General features: G+C 38.0%; 1 protein-coding gene across 1 annotated transcript in view; it reads right to left on the reverse strand.

Moving 5' to 3' along the window:
• Positions 1-17,904, reverse strand: part of LOC5565543 (ankyrin repeat-containing protein kinase A) — a 540,177-nt gene that overhangs the window by 146,142 nt on the left and 376,131 nt on the right. The window lies entirely within an intron of this gene.

Here is a 17,904-nt window from a genome sequence, read left to right on the forward strand (position 1 = left end):
TGAAGGACGCAAAATCTGCGATCGATGCGTGGGAGAAGTTGAAGAAGTACCACGAAAAGGCTACGGTGACGTCGCGAGTGTCGCTTCTGAAGAAGCTTTGTAGTTTCAACTACGAAGAAGGTGCGGATATGGAGAAGCACCTGTTCGCGATCGAAGAATTGTTTGATCGGCTATCGTGTGCGGGGCAGAAGCTCGAGAGTTCGCTGCAAGTGGCGATGGTGTATCGCAGTCTGCCGGAGTCGTACAACGGGTTGGTGACGGCTTTGGAAAGCCGGCCAGATGACGACCAAACTCTGGAGTTCGTGAAGCAGCGGCTGATGGACGAGTACCACCGACGAATGGAGAAGCGTGATGTGTCCAGTGAGCGCAGTGATCGTGCGCTGGGAGCGAGTAATGAAGGCACAAGAAGAAGAACAAGAAGACAGCGAGTGTGCTACTACTGCCGGAAACCTGGCCACTTCCGGAGGGATTGCCCAGAGCTACGTGAAAGGGAAGAAAAAGTGCCGGAAGTGAAGAAAGTGGTGAAGAAAAATACCGGAATCTGTTTTGGTGTTGGTGGACAGCGGAAACGGAACGGCTGGTATGTGGACAGTGGTTGTTCGAGCCACATGACCAGTGACCGTGAATTCTTCGATAAGATCGACGAAAGTGTGAAGGTTGACGTTAACTTAGCGGATGGCTCGGTGCTGAGATCCGCTGGTGTTGGAGAAGGCTTCCTGAAGTGCGTCGATGAGAATGCAAAAACGAAGAAAATAGTAGTGAAAGACGTGCTGTACGTTCCTGAGCTGGACTGTGGATTGCTTTCAGTCCGGAAGCTGGCACAGAAGGGACTGCAAGTGAACTTTGTGAAGTCCAGGTGCCAGATTATAAGTCGTAGCGGAGAAGTGCAAGCTGTGGCTCAACTTAGTGGAGAGCTGTATGGTTTGAAGACTGCAGAAGGCGTAGTGAAGAGCGGCAACCGCCGGAAAACTGCAGCTGGGCATCCCGTTGAGGAGGAGTGCTGCCAAGAAGAATTTTATGACTGTTTTGACGAAGGAAACCGATGCTAAGTGTGATATCGTGTATAGACTGTAAACTCTTTGTGAACTTTGTGACTCTGTGGTTGTCAAACTTGACGAAACAGGAGGGCGTTGTGTGCAGGAGGAGTAAGACTCGTAGGTCGTGTATCTGAGTGTAGGCTGAGCTACCCATTGAGAACTTAGTGGACTTAGTGATGAACACATCGAGGAGGAGTGTTGAAATTTGGGCCAGCCTAATGTATGTTTGCGATGTTTATCATCAATGCCTTGCACCGGCCCTGTGAATTGTATGTTGACTGTTGTTTATGTTATGTTTGATTGTAATAAACCGACCGCCGCGACGAGCAAAAGTACTTTGTGTGCCTTCCGTGTTCTTCCGTTAACGTGGAGTTCTGTTTGATCTATCGACCTTGACGCTTGCTCCTACGGGGGCGAGCGACGGAGGCAGGATCAAACATGTCGCGCGTCGGTCTAGTAAATGAAAAAGTGGCGTGATCGGATAGTTCGGTTAGAGTAAGTGAAAAGTGCCGCGATCGGTTAGTTCTGTTTGATCTTTCGACCTTGACACTTTCTCCTACGGGGGCGAGCGACGAAGGCAGGATCAAACATGTCGCGCGTCGGTCTAGTAAGTGAAAAAGTGGCGTAATCGGTTAGTTAGTTCTTTTTGATCCTTTGACCTTGACGCTTGCTGCTGAGCAGTGCGTCAAGAAAGCCAAGTTTTTTTTTCCTTTTCGGGTCGCGCGCCTTTTTTTTTTCTGAGTGCTTTTATATAGCAGAGCAAACGAGCGAGGCTGAGAGTGGATTGTGGCTGCACCGTGAAGGATAAAGGATCAATTGGTGAGCTCGTTTCATGCTACTATTTCTAATCTATAAAATATGTATGACTGCACATTTAATCGTTACTATTGTGGGACGTAAATATGAATTTTCAACAAACTATGAATTGTTCGTCACTGTGAGTGTCGACACAAACTCTGATCCATGAATTATTTATGTTTCACATTTTTTTTATTTTCAGAACACCCCTTTTTACCTTTATTTTTGTAATTAAAAAAAAACTTTGAATGGTTTGACACTACAAGTGTAGACTTGCGAAAAGTTCACTTTATTCAACAAACTTTGGATGGTTCGCCACTGTAAGTGTCGGCATAAGAATAAGAGTGTTCTATGATGTCCCAACCAATCGAGTTTTTTGTTTCTTTTCAAATAAGTAAAATATAATAACACATGCTTTCGTCCTGACAGCTGTAGGAATGCTACATTTAGGTATTTGTTCACCAAACTTTGAATGGTTCGTCACATCAAGTGTCACTACATAGAAATTGTTCATATCAAATGAAAATATTATATCTACAAAAAAGCATGTATATATCTCACAAATCATTATTTATCATGGTCTAATCGCTTATCAAAGTGAATCCTGTGACCCAACGATCCTTCCCATTAACAAACATCCCTCCCAGTAACCTTTGTGGAGATGCAGAGGCAAACACGGTCTCCAAATAGCAAAGATTACACACTAACATTCCTTACCCCAATCCCACCTGACTGCAAGGACGTGGCCGGCGCCGTTATTGACCCTGTATAAATAGAGGCACTAAATTATGCACATTGAAGAAGATTATGGCCAATCCCAGCCAAACTTCTAGTTGATTCTTTGTGCATTTTCACTGACTTCGGTCAATCACGGAATAGCAACCATTGATATGTGTAGTCAGTCTAAGCTAAGCTAGCTAAGCTTCCGTGTTCTTCCGTTAACGTGTACCGAAATTCCCCCGGTGGTCTTGTCGGTGCCACTGTGTACCTGGTGGGCATCTCCGTGGTCAAGCCTTCCCACAGAAATTGCTTCATTTTTCCATCGTAGAGGAGTTTCCGTCAAGCCTATCAACCACTGTTTTGGTTGTTGCAATCAAAAATGTTTGCTTCAATCATGTGCCATTATTTAAACGTTGTGTGCGCAACGGGCGCCCACATAGCCGTAGCAGTAAATCTGAGAGGCAGACTTTGTCCCAGTTGGGACGTAACGCCAGAAAGAAGAATAAGAAGAAGAAGTGTGCAAAATAAAATGTTGAGTTTTGGATGTAATAAATTGAATTTTATTTGTCTATGCCAAACTTTTCTCTCCGTGTGAGGGAGCTGCCGCGGATCGGTTTCGTGCACCGTTCTGTGGGAGCAGCGATCACTTGTTTGCAGGTGAACCCTTTGCTTTTACCTATACTACATCATAGACGCTGCACATTCTGTGCTTTCTCGGGGCTGTCTAGCTTCGGTGATCGCTAAACGACCTGTTTCTGTGCTGTCGAACATGAAACCAATCGTTATTAGCACTTGATGGTAAGTAAGACAGACGGCACTTTACAACGTTTTAGACACGAAGATTTATCCACCTGGTAGTAGGTATTCCATCATCGTGCATCCGTATAGAGGTGGGAGGCGAGCACCCGACCAGAATCACATATCAAGAGAATTACACATTTCTACAACACCAGTAAGAAATAACAAAAGTTGATATAGTTTTGCTATCACGATTGCTTTTAACTTGTTACATTTTTTTTTACCAGATTTATAACAACATTCGGTACAGTAACATAACTTACCATAAATTGGTTGTTTTGCAACATCTTTGAAACACATTTTGTATAAATTTTATTGTAATTCAAAAATACTACTTTAACTACTCATGGCACCTGCATGTTTGTTTTACAACTGGTGGTATGAAAATCATATCAGAGAAATATATTCTGTTATTCCAATATCTTGTTTTTTCCGTCTTGTCGGGTAGTAGGACGTCTCGTCGCAACAGGAGGAGTGTTTGGAACTTGATGTTCAATTATCTCCTGTGCCGTGCCGAAGGCAGGCGTCTTCCCGGCTAATTTCTCCACAAAGGGTTTTTGATTAAATGTTTAGCGCTGATTGTGCGCAGATATACTGCGATCGTCTGAGGCCTGGGACTTGGAGCTGGAGCTGAGTATCGATAAGGCGGAAGTCAGTGCCAGCACCGGTTGCTCTGTGGGTAATATGGGAAATTTAATTTGCCCCCGAAAGGGCAAACTCGGTTGGACAGGGGATTGGCGAAAAATGTTGCAGTTACTGGTACAACTAATGAGGGGCATTTTGTTAGGTAACATAACAAATTACGTGGTGAGTGAAAGCGTTCTGCAGCTGGTTGTTGTCAGAGGATGCGAATAAACCAAAATGACCAGGACATTGTCGAACCCTAAGAGCAGAATCTGAAGGAAGTGGATGTGAGTAATTGACGCTGAGGAAGGCTGCAAGCGGTAGTCAAAATACGTATATTTGTCAAAAGATAAGCAATTAAGATGAAATAAAAACGGGCAAAACACTAGATTCTACTTTGGGTTCACTTAAAATAGGCATAGATCGGTCGATAGTAGTCGCTGGAGCAAGTGTTAGGCAGGACTCCACACTGTGTTTACTGCAAGCAGTGGAAGAATACCTGGGAACCTTTAATGTTTGGGGCTACAAAAGTCAGCTACATTTTCCACGTTGTTACGTTTTCGAAAGTAAAGAGAAAACTTCACACATGATATACATTTCTACTGTTTTGTTAAATCTGTCAACCCTGTGCTTTCATCACAAACTTTGTCTCCACATTCATTTTTCATTCCATAATATCAACGCTTCATCACCACCGTCAAAATACCGTGTCGCTAGAGCATGTGTAAAACATCCATATCCGAAATACAGACAACAAACAGCGGACACCAAAGACACTATCTATTCCGGAGTATTTACCCCCCTTTGGGTGCCGTTACACCGCATTGAGCTTTTGTTCGACTGTCAAAAATGCGTCTCCAGCGTTCACATTCATGCGCACCACTCATTGTATGGCGTTGTTACTAATCAGCTATTAACTTTTTACGTGTTATCCAACCGAAGAAATGGCTCAGCATGACTTTGATAAATTCATTTTGCTGCGACGTCGCCGTCGTCGGGATTGAATCGGATCGACATCCGAAAGGCACCATTGACTGCACCCTATGGGAATTTCCAGCTCAAAACGCAAATAAAAATGGGATTTTTAGACTGACTATGATCAATGTAAATGAAACTTTGCACATGTATCCATATTCCGTTCTCACATACTCCGCCAAAGACCGTCCTAAGCACACGTCGTTCGAAAAATTCTAGTGCTTGCAGGTCCTCTACCAGAATTGCCCAAGTCTTATGCCCTTAGAGGACCGGTAGTTATTAGCGTCTTGTACATGGTACACATGATACGGAGGTGAAGTTTACCAGACCGCAAGGTCTTGTGGAGTCCGGTAGTAAGCACGACTTCCGGCAATAATACGTCTTCGAATTTCTTTGCTGAAGTTGTTATCCGACGTTAGATATGATCCGAGGTACCGTAATTTCGGGTGAAATTGATCATTTTTCCCGGGTTTTCGGGTCTGCTTTTTAAATTGTTATTAACAGGGTTGCCACATTTAAATCTGTATTTTTCCCTTCAATTATCTGTATTTCTGTATCCTAGAACAAAATATATGTATTTTAAATCTGTATGCCTAAAAATTAGGGTAGAAGTTAAAATTATGAAAGATATTCATGAAATACCAATCATTTGTATACACTTTGCGGAATTGTCACATCAAAGATTAAATTTTAGGGCTTTCAAAAATAGAATTTTCCAGTTTTCTCAAAAATCTGTATAAATCTGTATAATTTTGGCCAAATTCTGTATACAGAATCTGTATATCTGTATTTTTCCACAAAATCTGTAATCTGTATATACAAATTCTTGGTCACAAAATATTCGAGGAAATCTGTACAATACAGATAAATCTGTATATGTGGCAACCCTGGTTATTAATACCCTACAACTAAATGCAAGAAAACAAGTACGACGGTGAACCTCATTGGATCATGTACCGAAATTTTTTAACAAATGTGATGTTAGGCTAAAAATCAACCCTTTAATAAAAATTCGAGGAATCCCATTTCGGGGTGAATTTGATCACTTATCAATGTGATTATTGTTGGTTTTGAAATCAACTCTACTTACTTAATTAGGGCCTCCTAAATCCGAACATGCTTGCCAAATTCTTAACAAGACAATATATGTAGAAATAATCAATAATTAAATTTCAACAAAACGGCGGATAACGCCTAAATGTAGGCAATTTCCATAGGATTTTCCCAATATTCAACAGAAATTCAGTTATTTCAGCGAAACGAGCAAATTGTTACGAATTTTTATGGTAAAATCTGTTTTGGGGATATATTTTGAGCAATCTCACAAACTTTCAGGTTGACACCATGTCTACATCCTTGTTTAGAAGTAAAAGTTTATGGATGTCTATCAACAGCACACCAAACATGATTCTGGAATTATGCACTATTTTCATAGAAATAAACATTCTTTGACACAAAAATTTCACTACACACAATTAGACAATATTAAGGACAGACAACGTTCATTTGCTACATGTTGCATCCATTTTGGTGCACTGAATGTAAGAAACAATATCGCGCGACACGGTGATCAATTTCATCCTACTGATCAATTTCACCCGAATTTACGGTAGACAAATTCGTCCACCATCTCGAACTCATCTCTATCGATCATCACAGTCTGCCAATGCGAGCTCTATCACGCTCGGTTCCTCCAGCCAGCAGATATTTAGTTTTTGATGAACACTGTGTCAAAAAATTGTCCGTACAGCTCTGGCTCGGATAAAAAGTAGTTAATCAAACATATAAAATCAATTCAAACAAATACCATATTTATTTCATGAAAAAGTGCAATGTATTATTATGTTAAGCCAGTATTAGATAAACAAAATAAATGGTTCAACATTTTTTTTAAATTCAAAAACCAAAACAAGTAGCAAAATGAATGTCAAAAAATGTCCGTATAATACATAAAACACAGGTTAACGGACTCGAACCGCCAAGTCAATACTTCGTATGTCCACCTTTTGCTGCAATTACGCTCTGCGAACGCTTTTTCATCGAACAAGCCAATTTTTGCTGGTTTTTGTTGCGAATCGGGTGTTCTCGAATTTTTAGCTCAAGCTGATCCCACAAATTTTCAATGGGATTAAGGTCTGGAGATTGGGGAGGATGCGCACACTTAAATTAGAATGCCGTATCTCGGCTAATTTTAACCGAGATCCGCACAGCCGAGAAGTCGGCAAACAAATTTCCCGGGATCTCAGTAAATAAAAGCCGAGTATCAGCAAATCGTGCTTCGTTGCTAAGCAACCGGACAAATTGTTAGCTGAGTCTCGGTTAAAATCGAGAAACCGAGATTCGCACAGCCGAGCTCGTGAAAAAAATCTAAGTGTGCGGGAGCGTTGATTTAACGTTGTACAACAGCCACTCCTTAACCAACTTAGAAGAATGCTTCGGCTCATTGTCTTGGACGAAATGGAAATTGGATCCATGGCCTAACTTCACGGCACTTGCTTTCAAGTTATTCTTCAAAATGTCCAAATACATGAATTGATCCATGGTAGACTCAATGAAAGCCAGGCTCCAGTCCCATTTGCACTGAAGGCACCCAAACCATAACGTGGCCACCACCATGTTTCACAGTCGGTGGTAGATTTTTCGGATTCAATTCTGTATTTGGTTTGTGCCACACTCGTTCAAATCCGTCTGACCTAAAAATGTTGAATTTACTCTCGTCTGTGAATATTACGTTCTGCCAGAACTCTTCTGGTTCAACCACGTATTTTTGGGCATACTCCAGTCGCTTCTTGATATTTTTGGCCGTGATGAACGGCTTCTTCCGTGCAACGCAGCCTCGATATCCTTTTGTATGGATAACATTACGTATTGTTTGTGGGCTGACCTTAACGTTTGCGTATCATGACAGGCTATCAGCAAGTTTTGGAGCACTCACCTTAGTATTCTCGTTGATTTTCCGAAGAATAATGCGATTGTGACGATCGGTAAGTTTCGGTTTGCGGCCTCTTCCAGGAGCAGTCTCCAAGGATTTTGTCTTCTTGAAGTTCTCAACCACATACTTAACCGATGAACGCGAGCGTTTCACTATGCTGGCAATTTCGGACAAGCTTTTGCCGTCATTCTTGAGATCAATAATCAGTTTTCGGACTGCAACCGGAATTTTGGAGTGCGGAGCAGCCATTTTTCTTCTCAAATTGAGTTTAAAATGTCAGGAAAATAATACCTCACTTCTAGTGTTGTTTTAACTCTTCAAAAAGCTTCGCTGCAAAGTGATGCACACCGTTGATGCGAATAGATTGACAGATGATTGTTTACAGGATTAACTTTTGAAAATATCCTAATTGTACAGACAATTTTTTGCTGTCGATTTTATGACTTTTTTAGAAAAAACAATTTGTGTACATACACTAGATGATTTTTTTGATACTGACAAATAAAAAGGACCTAGTTCAGCATCAAGTGGAGCAAAGGTTGAACAAATATAATAAGATTCTATATGGTTTAAACATTTTTTTACACTAGAGAACGCTGTACGGACAATTTTTTGATACAATGTATTTACCTTCAATCCAACCCATTCTGCTTCTTTTTTCCGATAATATCCATGTCGTCAGTGAAACAGATGGACTGGCTGGATTTGTTAATGATCGTGCGCTGCATTTTAAAGGCTTTTCGTTTCATAACGCCTTCTAATGCAATTTTGAACAGGAGGCAGGAAAGACCAACGCTTTGTTGAAATCTTTTGCGTGTTTCAAACGGGTCCCATAACGCACCCGGTGTCTTCACACAACACTCTACACTATCCATCGTTGCTTTGGTCAGTCTAGTCAGTTTTGCGGGGAACCATTATCGTCCATAATTTTCCATAGATCTTTTTCTCCGCTTTGAAATCGATGAATAGGTGGTTCCGTAGAAACTTGATATTTGCTGCACTTTTGCTGTTTGAAATCATCCTTAACTTCACTTATTGTAGGAGTTGGCACGTCTCCCATATCCGTCGCATCGTTGAAGCTATTCCTCCTGATGTTTTGGTCTTCCTCCTCTCCACCATTCAGGTGTTCATCGTAGTGCTGCTTCCACCTTTCAATCACCTTACGTTCATTCGTCAAGATACCGCCATGCTTATGCCGGCACATTTCGGCTCGCGACAAAAAGCCTTTGCGCGATGCATTCAGCTTTTAGTATAAGTTACGCATTTCTTGAGAACGATACAGCTATTCTATCTATTTGCACTCCAGTGTTTCCACGCTTGGCCATATTCTTGAGGGCGGCGAAATCAAGTTCGTTTTAGTTCTTAAGCTGATGGACGCTGAACTTCCCTATAATCGGTCTGAATTTCTCCTCCTGGCCAACCTGAGCGTTGAGATCTTCGATAACAATTTTGTCGTATTCAAGTTGCATAACACCTTTTTGATCGCAATCATTGTTTAGAAAATGGAACATATTTGCTTTTGTTTCTTGATCAGAATGAGAGAGTGTCAGCGAATGTAACAAGTGGTGACAAACAGTGATTGGCACCAAGCAGAGGATGTAGAGCCTATTTTTTCTCTCCATCATGACCAGTGAATCAAATTGTCATTGGGACACACGTAAAACAAACAAGCAAGCGCGCTCACAATCGTTTGTCTCAACTTATGTGGGTTGGGATACAATCTCAAGAAAAATTGCCATGACAAACACATTGTTGCAATCTTTTCAATTCGTGATTAATCAAAATCATAATCCAAATTCCATTTTTTTATGTTTACCAACAAGGAGAAAGTTCTCTAGAAAATTGCAATGTGAAGCCTGAAAAATCGATACGCACGCGAAAAGCGATCATTGTCATATTCTGTTCAAGTTGAGATAAACGGTTGTTGCAGATTAGAATTGTTGCAACAAGAAAAGAAGATGACAATGTCCTTGTTGCTGCATATTGGTTGACAAACTCAATATCTTCCACGAAGGATAAAAATTATGCGTGTAGTATGAATTCGGGCGCATACAAAGAATTAAATTATGGCCCGTGTGTCCATGATTTTCCAAAGCTTAGGTATAGTACTAAATTCGGTTTTCATTTACTTATAGGTATTCCACTAAATAACTCGGATTTATATCAAAGGAATTACCGTAATTGGGGGTGTAGCTGATCAGTAGGGTGCGGCTTGTTTTTTCAAAAGTTCTCAAAACTAAAATTTCGTGTTGTTTTCGAAGTGATTTAAAAAATTCTGAAAAATTCTGATAAATTTGATTGTACAAGCACATGGATTATGTTTGAGCAGAAAGAGAAATTTTTGATAACACTTTTTTTTTGCTTATATAACTACAAGAAACCTAAGTTTTGAACTTATTAGCCTATAAATCGAAAGTCAAAGCGATTACATGTATTTAGATTTTTGGTTAACATTTTTGGAGTAAAATGAAAATTTCAAATTATACTCAAAATTTATTTTGCTAAAAAAATTAGAAAACCCCCATTGTTTTGACAATTTGCTTGTAAATCTAAACTTGAAGCGATAACATTCAATTTTTTTCGACATAAATTTCATTTAAGAATTCTAGAAAATATGTTTGAGCAGAAGTATTATTTTTGGAAAACACTCTCTCACAACTTAAAATCTTTTTTTAACTGTTTTTCTGGAAATCAAAATTCATGGTGATTATATGTATTTTTTCGACAATGCATTAATTGTTGAAGTCTAGTCAACGCGTTAGAGCAGAAATAAAGCTTTTTGTTTACACTTTTTTTTACCTGAAGAGCTTCTAACAGCCTGTTAGTCTGTAAATCAAGATGGAAACCTTAGATTGTTTGCATAAGTTTTTTGGACATAAATAAATGACTTCACGAATCATAACGTTACATTTTGGTTTAAAAGCAAACAGTTACGAGAATACTTTTATCGTAATACTAGTAAAATAAATTTATGTATGGCGGCGTCCATTTATTACGTAGCGCTACAATTGGAAATTTTTGACCCCCTCCCCCCCCTCCGTAACGCTTTTTGTATGAATTTTTTTAAATTTTTGTATGAGCCGTAACGCTTGAGCCTACTCCCCCCCTCCCCCTTGAGCGTTACGTAATTTGTGGATGCCGCCTATAATAAAAACTTTTTATTTCAAATCATACATTTTCAATGGACTTCTATAGCTGATTGATGTAAAAAAACTACAAGTCTTTGTTTTATTTTTTGGATTGGATAACATCTACATCATATATATTTCGATATTTTGACAATTATTACCAGTTACAAACAAAACCACTATGACAAAAATATAAATAAAATTTCATTTTTTATCAAGAAATGAGAGAAAACATCTCTAAACTCTTTTTGGATTGTATGTGGGGGGCATTGAGGCCGAAAAAAAAAATTTTTTTTGATTTTTAGGCAAAAAGTTTAAAAAGGACTTTTTGTAGTTTAATAAAATAAATTTTGAATGCACTCAAAAATTTTACTTTCAGGCCGATCATGTTTACCAGACTACTATAATAAAATTTATATCGACAAAATATGATGTCATCGCATTAAATTTTTATTTATTGGCAAATAGTGTAAAAAACGGGATTTTGGTAATTTTCTTAATTAAAATCAATTCACGGCGCTCCCCTGACCGTTATTATCAGAAAAAAATCTCCATCAAATCTGTGCTCACCAGTCGTTTTTTATAGCTAAGCTTCATGTCTGGGCAAAATTTCAAAAAAAAAATCGTAGGGCCCGTTTTGAAGTTACGCCCTTTTGATTGTATAAGTTCACAAATTCAAATGAAATCTGAGATATTTCAACGGATTTTTAATGACCATGATCATCAGAAGAAATAAACCATCGAAATTTGGTTCAAAGAAAGTGTTCTTAGTTATTTTTAACCTCTGGGCGAAGTTTTGAATAAGAAGATCGTTGAAATTTTGAGTTACGCCCTTTTTGAAGTGTAACTAATAAAATCATCAATTTCAAATAGATTAATAAGGCATTCTAATACCGGTAAGCATGTTCAAATGTTTTCAATGACATTACACTCACATGCCGTCAAAATCTTTCACAATGGACCGATTTTTCATAGGCTCAAGCGATATAAGGCATTACGGAGCCAATTTTATATTGTTATTATTAATCATAAAATATTGTTATATCCCATCTAGTTACTCTCGGCTATTCTGGCTAATTTTGTACTGCCCTAGAACTCAAACCTCAATTGCTGAGTAATGCACTATTGACCAAACTGTGGCACTCTAGACCACTATCAATACTTTTGTGATCATTTGTAGCATACATTACAACATATACATTGCTATCTACCATAGCAGAGTTTGAATCCTACACAAATTGATGATTTCTCTGTAAGCTTTCATTTTTTCCATCGCTAACTTCGCCTGTGAAGTAAAGACTCACCCGCTGCTATAATTAGTGAAGACAAACGAACATAAATTATACCTTGCTAAACAAACCTTTCATATTTGACAAAGACAAACATCTAAGATTAAGTTCTGTAAGTACTACGATTTTAAATTCCATTATATTTCAATAAATTCCATTATAATAATGGAAATTCTATACTATGCATTAATGTTTTCCTTTTTGTATCTTGCCTTATATCGCTTGAACCTATGAAAAATCAGTCAATTGTGAAAGATTTTGACGCCATGTAAGTGCAATGTGTCATTGAAAACATTTAAACATGCTTACTCTAATACCGAATGCCTAATTAATCTGATTGAAATTGGTGATTTTAATAGTTACACTTCAGAGGTTACAAATAACTAAAAACACTTTCTTTGAACCAAATTTTGATGGTTTATTTTTTCTGATAATCGCGGCCAATAAAATCTGTTGAATATCTCAGATTTCCTTTGAATTTGTGGACTTATACAATCAAAATGGCGTAACTTCAAAACGGGCCCTACGATTTTTTTGAAATTTTGCCCAGACATGCAGCTTAGCTATAGAAAACAATTGGTGAGCACAGATGTGATGGAGATTTTTTTCTGATAATAACGGTCAGGGGAGCACCGTGAAAAAACTACATGCCTCCGGGTCGAATTTTGATTTATAGGAAAAATGTTTTAAAAATAGGGTTTTTCGAGGTTTCTTGAGTAAAAATAATTTTGAGTGTAATCAAAAATTTGTATTTCAACCCAAACATGTGAATTGTGGTTCCGAAACATATTTTTCACCAAGTAAACCATAATTTATCACCTATTAAATATTGTTACATAGCTTAATATGTGCCACAAATCGGTAACAAATAATACAAAAACAATATATTTTGTTTAAAAAATTGGGTTTACTATCTTTGTAAATACATTTTAAATGGGTTATGATCTCTAATGGTGTCTCATTCTTCTGCTGAAAATTATTAAAAATCGCTTAGAAAACGACGGAGATATGCATTGTAAAAATTGCACTTTCAACTTTTTCTGGACACTTTGTTGTAAGTGTAAGTTTTATCCCCCGTGGTAGAAAAATAGTTGAACGTTTCCAACCGAAAATATTTTTTACAACGCTTGCTGCTCCTAAAGGATCAACTAGCATAAATTTTGTATTAATAAAATGCAAAATTAATTCTTTAGAGCTATCAGATATCGACAACACACTTTTAAGAATGTTTTTGGATCCTCACCATAGATTCTAATTGTTTTTCTGAAACTGTTTTTATTTTACGGGAACGTAACTTTTGATAACAATTTCGGGATCAAAGCACAATTGTGGGATACCTTGGGCGTTAACGGGTTAAGGTGAAGATGAATCGAAGCCAAACTTCAAATTTTCAAGAGCACGGATCTGGAGAGCCAAACATCCGTTTGAGCCTTATCGATTGGTCACCACCAGCTAGTGACCAATCGATTAGATTTTCAGCTTAAACGGTTGTTTGGTTCTCCAGATCCGTGCTCTTGAAAATTTGAAGTTTAGCTTCGATTCATGTTCACCTTAATTACGAGTTGAATAGTGCATATTTTTTTAAACATGTGCAAAAATAATGTCGTTTCAAAACTATTTAATTTTATTTTGCAAAGTCCTTTTCAAAGGTTTAACAAAAGAGAAAACCAGCTCGTAAGTAAGAAAAAAATGAAAGTTCGTAAGTAAGTAAAAAATGAAATCAGCACTGTAATGCCTCATACCATTTGAGCCAGTACTAAAACAGTTAATTATGTTAATTCTTCATAATGTTGAATGAATGTATGTAAAGCATCGTGTGAACATTTACGGTAATCACTTACCTGCTTTGAATTTTAAATGGCTCCTAGTTTACAAGGCTGATTATTTAATTTCCAATAATTTTAAAGTAAATGAGATAAGTTGGTCTCCAAATCCTTGAGTGAGACATGCCTCTGACCCCTCCCCCTTTTCTGGTAATCAATAAAAACGTGTACATGAGCGGTTCAAAGTCGGCCTAATTTTCTACTCAACGGATTCCGATGAGCTATGAGATTGGTATCTTTGGCAAAGTTGTTCAGCGGATCATCCTATCATAGTTTTATTGATTTGATTTCACTTTTTAAATAATAAATATAAAATTATATAGAAATAATATCTTATAATATCAGTTTCGTGGAAATTAGTTCTAAATTTCAAGCATCTTTTGAATTTTGTGTTACAAAAAATGCCAATTCCAAAAATCTGTATCAATCTGTACTTTTCGGTGAAAATCTGTAATCTGTACCGTACAGAATCTGTACCAAAAACTATTCGAAAATCTGTACCTTTTCAGATAAATCTGTACTTTAATCTACTGTATTTCAAGGTATATAAAAGCTTAAACGTTATTGTCTTCGTCAGTCATCTTGCACGCCATATCGGTTGAATCTGATTGGTGATTATTCCGATAGATAGCTTAACAGTCAACTCTTAAAAGTTAATACCAGGTACCCCCGTTGGTTTGACCACATTTAATCTGAACACTTTTTAATTTGTACCCCGCTAATTTGCACATCGTTCAGATTAAAAATGGTTCAAACGTCATTTAGCTCATGGAACGGAGTAAAGTGAAATGGAACGCTGTGGAACAAAACGCAGAGTCAAAACGAAACAGTGAAAGAGGTAACCAGTAATTCGGTTCTAGGGTGACTAGATGTTCAAATTGAAAATGAACCCCGATGGTTTGCATGAGTTACCGTTCAAATTAGCGGGGGTCTACGGTATGCCGAGTCTTAACATCGAGTGATGGAACCATACAAGAAGTTGGTTTTCACGGCTTCCTCAATGGTCTGTTGAAGCAGAGTTGCACTGTTTTTGTGTTTTATAATTCGATATTTCTCTAACTAGATAGTTTCTTCAATATCGAGTTATAGATCGAGATAGATGATGGTTGCTTGAAATTCACTTGATATCTCAATATACTCTAGATAGTTGGTATCCCTGGAAAAGTTCTTTAGATGAATACTATTTATCCGATTGTAAATAAATTGAACCCAACCGATTTTCATGAATATTCTTCTAAAACAAAGCAAAACTTGAGTTAATCAAATGCACAGCTTATGAAAAATAGATCAAATTTTTGATGATTTGAGGGCTGTCGTTTAATAAAAAATAAATTACATTTTGGCGTCCATACGATTGGCGTTTTGTGCTGGAAATGCTCTTATGTAGCCTAGTTTAGGGTTCGTTGATACTCTTTCGCAGGGATGACTCGACGCGCCGGATGAAAGCTTTGTGCGTGTCACGAGATTTCGAATTCAATCTTACCGCCAGGGCCGCGACTCGAGGCCACCTCTATAGGGGGATTAGGGGCATAATGAACATACGGGGCGAAATGGACACCCTCTCAATATCTGATAATACGCATATTTCATCAAAAGTTCATTCACTGCATGAAATCTGTAATGCATTTGAAATGTTTGACGGTATAAAAGTTTATTTTTTGCTTCAATTGTTCTTCAAAATTTGACTTAAAATTTTTCTCAGTTTCAAATTGGCATATAAGCAAGACCGTGGAAGAATCTAATTTTTGAGCAAAGTAACGAACCCAGAAAGGTTCTTTTTAGCTATTATGATTGAGGGAGAGCCCTTTTGCATATCGGAATGAATGACAGTCATTGAATATATTGGAATAACTAAATTTCATGCAGGTGTTCATTTCGCCCCGATACCTTTTCACCAGCCTTGTTTTCGACCCAATTTTCTATCTCGCTTTTCTGACATATGATATGATTTTTATCACTATGAATGAATGTAACACGTCGTACTAACATCAAACTTGAAAACTAGCCGGGGGTAAATTAAAAAATTGCCATTTAATGGTCTTAAAACGAACATTTGCTTAACGTGTCCATTATGCCCCTAATTCCCCTACTCGCACGGTAAAAGGTGTTAAAATTTATTTAGATTTAATTGATTGGCCTCAGGCACGGATGAATGACTGTAGAGCTACGACAGCGGCTTCGGAAACGCCGGGGCGGCAAGTCGCCCGATATCTCGATGCGTGCTTTTACTTTCATTTGGACGGGAGGATTGCCCTCTTTCTTGGGAGGGCGATGTGTGTGTAGTGTAACATTACAAACGCAGGCGGGGTGACTAAACATCCGTTTTTTTTTCTGTTCATTTCTTTCGATTGATTAATGGATCGTGTGTTGACCCATTCATCGATCGGAAGGTTAGGTCGATGTTTGAACTGGAGCACATTTGAGTGATTCCGAGTACGCAACCCACTGCGAGACCTGATTTGATTGAGCTTTGGGAAACCTAAATGGATTCGTCTTGTAATACGTGGGGTTATGAATGGATTGGCTGTTTGTTCCATTGAATGGAATCGAATCAGTTTACTTTCACTGAAAGGATGTTTTGTTAATCTGGTGCTAAGTCGAAATCGTATACAAAACGATGACTTCATTAGCATACTCAAAACTGGGTGAGACATTATTAGGAAAACCTTAGATTGTGCCATAACACGACCATTAAACATGATGGTTACAGAAATCTTTGGCGACATGGTTTGTACAGGTATAAAAATATACTACTTATATATTTTATGAAAAAATATAGAAAACAAATTACGTAATACTACTGAGATCTAGAAAATTCTTGGTAAGAATCGAAATCACGATTCAAATCGCTATAAAACGCGTTATGAATAAACCTCAAGACGAGCACTTCTCGAAATGAATAATACAAGAAGCTCTTTCTGTAACTCACTCATAGATTTGATCAGTATGAATTTTGTCTACATTCAATAATAATTTTCCACAGAAATTTTCCCAACAGTTCCTTCGAAAGCAACCATATTTATTTAATTAAAATTAATTCCCCTTGTTTTATCATTGTTTCTACAGGAGTTGTAGTTACACATTACTCCATTAACTCCAGCAGGAACATGGTTCCCTAAGCTCCCAGAAATTCCTATGTTTGTCCGTTGAAATTTTAGATGACCGGTATAATATAAAGAGATTCCTCTCGTTTTTTTATAGACTTCTAGAATGATTCGCGAATCAGGCGAAACTGACAAAATGTACACAATTTAAGAAAATATAGCGTTTTCCCCTATCGATAATTTAAGGTGATTATAGAACGAAGCCACACCTCAAATTTTCAAGAGCACAAGACTTGAGAACCAAACAGCGCTCCGCGTTAAAAATCTATCCCATTGGTCACCACCAGGAAGCAAGCAAGTTGATTGGTTTTCTATGCGATCTGTTGTCAGATACTCTCGTCTTGTGCACTTGAAAATTCAAAATTTGGCTTCGTTTTATAATCACCTTAACTATTCAAAAAACGCAAATCTGTAGAAGACGAAACTTCTCCTCATGCCAAATCACACACTTTATTGATTACGCCTGTGTTTTTGTTTATCAAAGTGATGGGCGCATCTGAAATCGAAATCATTACACGGCGAGAGTAAACGGCGACACTGCAAACAAAAAATAAACAAGGCGTACATGGCGGGCTTAATTGAAACCAGAATGTAAACACGGCGCAAAAGTAATAGGCGACACTGAAAATAATATCGATTACAGGCCCATAACATTGGGCGATACTGGCATTCTTGA

This window comes from Aedes aegypti, chromosome 2 (genome assembly GCF_002204515.2).
Source record: "Aedes aegypti strain LVP_AGWG chromosome 2, AaegL5.0 Primary Assembly, whole genome shotgun sequence".
In the NCBI taxonomy this organism is placed as follows: Eukaryota; Metazoa; Arthropoda; class Insecta; order Diptera; family Culicidae; genus Aedes; species Aedes aegypti.